Here is a 4,719-nt window from a genome sequence, read left to right as displayed (position 1 = left end):
ATTGTCCCAAAGTCTGTGCTCTTTGTTGCCTCGTTTATTTTTCGTGTAAAAATTATTTAACGAGAATATTACTTTTGACACTGATAAATTTGACAAGATTTTCTTATTTATACTGAAGATTGAATATTTCTCACCATATTATGTCTCACCTTCATTCATACATAGGTGATTGTATGACCAAAGAAATAGATTATATAAATGATTAAATGGATCTTTGATAATCACAGGAAAATGACGTTAACAATGAAATTTTACGAAAGCGTTATATACTTATCTACAAGAAAATGTTTATTAAAAAAATATTTAATGGGTGATAGTGGGTATACAAGGGCATGTTATATGTAGTAACAATAACATTATGATTATGATGATGGTATCATGATAGTACTGATGATAATCAATAAAAATAATGATGATAATGTTAATGATGGTAATAAAGATAATAATGATAATAATGGTGATAATAATGAAGATGATACTGCGAATGAGTATGATAATACTAAAGATAATAATGATATTGATAAAGAAAATGATGATAATAATGGTAATCACCATTGTAATAATTATGATCATAATAATGATATTTATAATGATTATAATAAATAATGATAATAATAATAACAGTGATAAAGATAATCATAATAATAATAATAAATATAATAGTGATATATCAATGATGATAATAATAGTGATAATAATAACAAATAATGATAATAATGGTGATGATGATATTTATGGTAATAATGATAATGATAATAACAATAATGATAAAAGTACTGTTACTATTACTGCTACTACTACTACAAATGATAATACTAATAGTTATGATAAAATGATAATAATGATAATAATAATGATAATAGTAATAATGATGATAATAATGATGATAATAATAACAATAATAACAACAATAAAAACAACAACAATAATGATGATGATGATGATTATGATGATGATGATGATGATGATGATGAGGATGAGGATAATAATAATAATAATAATAACAATAATAATAATGATAATAATAATAATAACAACAACAACAACAACAACAACAACAACAACAACAACAACAACAACAATAATAATAATAATAATAATAATAATAATAATAATAATAATAATAATAATAATGATGATGATGATGATGATGATGAAAATAACAATAATTATAATGATAATGATAATGATAGCAATAATAGAAATAACAACCATAATAATAATAGTAATGGTAACAATAACAACAACAAAACAACAATAATAATACAAGTAAAAATAAGAATGATGATGTTAATGATGATAATAGTAATGCTAATGATAGTAATGATAACGGCAGTGATGATGATCATGATAATGAAGATAATAGTAATAATGATAATGATGATAATAATGATAATAATGATAATAATGATAATAAAAATAACGATAATAATGACCATGATTTTTGTAAGAATGATAATAATGATAATGATAATAATAATAAATAAAAAATAATAAAACTAATATAAATAATAACATTAATAATAATAATAATAATAATAATGATAATAATAATAAAGATAATAATAATAGTAATAATAATAATAATAATAATAATAATGATAATAATAATAATAATAATAATAATAATAATAATAATAATAGCAATTAACGTTGATGTTAATAATCATTACGGCAAACACTACAATAACGGCAATATATATGGTAATTACAACCGTAATGATCATTATGATTAGAATGACAGATACACTGAGACAACAAAGATAATACTGAAGATAGAAATAAGATTATTAATGACATCAGTGATTTCGAAGATGATATCAGTATCTGTATTTTGTATTTTTTGTTATTTCATTAGCTTGTATTATATAAAAAAAAAACAAAGTAAATAATATCCATTAATAATAATAATACTAATAAAAAAACCCACACATCAGTAAATATGGTTTGAATGTAACAGAGGAAAAAAAATATATGATGACGGTAATGATTATAAAGATATACTTATGATGCAAATGATAATCATCATAATGACAATACAAAAAAGTAGCAATGATTATGAAAATGATAATGATGTTAAATTGATAAAACGCATCAATAATGGATGACGATTAAAACAACTATGATAATCCGATGATATTGATAACAAATAAATGATACGAAGTTCTGTAATTTCAAAAAAGAAAATGGTTAAACGATCATTTCATTAACGGCATAAAAAAAAAATCAATTTCATTATCTCCCGTAGCTATTATTGCCATACTACTCATACCAAACTTAAAATGTATATGAATTTATGAATTAAGCTCTTGTATCACCAAATCTTAACAATGTATTTAGGATACCCCCCTCTCAAAAAAAAAAAAAATAAATAAATAAAATAAAAAAGCGTCTTTTTTTACGTCTTTCTTATAAATTTTTTTTGGGAGATTTCGTTTGTAAATTTCTTATTTGATTATGTCTCGTGCCAAGAAATGGTCGTGAATCTTTTTTTTTTTTATATTGTTATCTACACTGTTAGTGTTATCTCGTTATCATTATTATTGTTATGGTCGTGATTATTATCAGTTTCATGGTTATTACTGTAATGATAATAATGATGATGATGGTAACAATAATAATAAAAATGATGTGATGATGATAATAATAATAATGATAATAGTAATAATAATAATGATGATGATAATTATTATTATTATTATAATTATTATTATAATAGTAATGATAATAATAATAATAATAATAATAGTAATGATAAAATAATAATGACAATAATATTAATCATCATCATCATCATCATCATCAAATTAGTATTACTATTATTATCATTATTATAATAATTATTATTATTGTAATTATTATTATTATTATTGTTGTTGTTGTCGTTGTTATTATTATTATTATTATTGTTATTATTATCATTATTATTATTATTATTATTATTATTATTATTATTATTATTATTATTATTATTATTATTATTATTATTATTTTTATTTTTATTATTATTATTATCATTATTATTATTATTATTATTATTATTATTATTATTATTATTATTATTGTTATTATTATTGTTATTATTAGTAATGATATTATTATCATTGTTATTATTTTAATTAGCATCATTCTAATAATGATAATAGTAATAATAATGATAATGATAATGGTAATAATAATAATAATAACAATAATGATATTAATAATAATAATAATAATAACAGTGATAATAATTGTAACAACAATAATAATAACAATAATAGTATTACCAATAATAATAGTAATAATATTAATAATAATTATTATCATTTTATTATTATCTTTATAATTATTATCATTATCATTAAAGGCACTTTTCTTCTTTCCGTTACGATGATCCATATCGGAAATTACTATTATTTTAGACAGACTAAGGCTGTGCAGATCAATTTATTTTACCTTTCTATAATTATCATTCTTTTTTTTATGCTATTCTAGTTTATTTCTGAAGAAAAACAAGAGGATTTTCGTTGTATATCTTTTGAGGTTTTGTACTTTTCTCACCCATTATTAGCTTGTATTTTCTATGCCTTTTTTTCCAGTATTTATTATCTGATTAGCCTTTATACCGATTTTGACACAGATAAAAAGGAAAAAGATAACGGAAAGAAAGAAAGAAAGAAAAAAAAAAATACTCTCTCTTACCTACAATATTTCATGATCTAAAATACTTGTCATATAAAAAAAATGGAAATAATAATGATAACAAAAAAAAAACAACAAAAATCTTGTGAAGGAAAAAGTTTTATGAACTAAAGAGAGAGAAAAAGAGAGAGAAAAAAGAGAGAGAAAAAGAGAGAGAAAAAAAGAGAGAAAAAGAGAGAGAAAAAAAGAGAGAGAGAGAGAGAGAGAGAAAAGAGAGAGAAATGAGAGAGAAAAAAAAGAGAGAGAAAAAGAGAAAAGAAGAAGAAGAAAAAAAGAGTTTACTAGACAAATAAACTACAACAAACCAAAGGAATTATATAATCAGTGGAACTCTCTCTTATCCCCCCCCCACCATTTTCATATATTCATGAATTTTATAAAAAAAAAAAACAAATAACATTTCAAATAGCCACTTCTCTTAATACGCCCGTTTTGCAATCTTACATATACGCCTTTATTAACTAACTAACTTAATTTTAACTTTAATTTTAACTTAACTAACGCTTAACTTAACTAACGCTTTGCAATCATATATATAACTTTAACTTTAACTTTGACTTAACTAACGCTTTGCAATCTTACATATACACCTTTATTAACTAACTAACTAACTTAACTAACTATATGTCTCATCATCGTTGCATTTCCTTTAGTTGCAAATTTTTCTCAACATTTAGTGTAGTCGCTGGGTGGGTGGAAAGACAATTAAAAGTCGTTCATTGTTATTCTTGTCATTCTTGTTGTCATTAGCATTTATTACCATTTTTGTTATTATTATTATTATCATTATTATTATTATTATTATTATTATTATTATTTTTATTATTATTATTATATTATTACCTTTTATTTTATACTACTACTACTACTACTACTACTACTATATTATTATTATCATCATTATTATTATTATCATTATTACTATTATTATTATTATTATTATTATTATTATTATTATTATTATTATTATTATTATTATTATCATTATTATCAAGTATCACAAACGGGCTCGTATCTTCATCATCATCATCACAA

The sequence above is a fragment of the Penaeus monodon genome, chromosome 36 (assembly GCF_015228065.2).
Source record: "Penaeus monodon isolate SGIC_2016 chromosome 36, NSTDA_Pmon_1, whole genome shotgun sequence".
Taxonomy (NCBI): Eukaryota; Metazoa; Arthropoda; class Malacostraca; order Decapoda; family Penaeidae; genus Penaeus; species Penaeus monodon.
Note: the sequence above shows the minus strand (reverse complement) of the source record.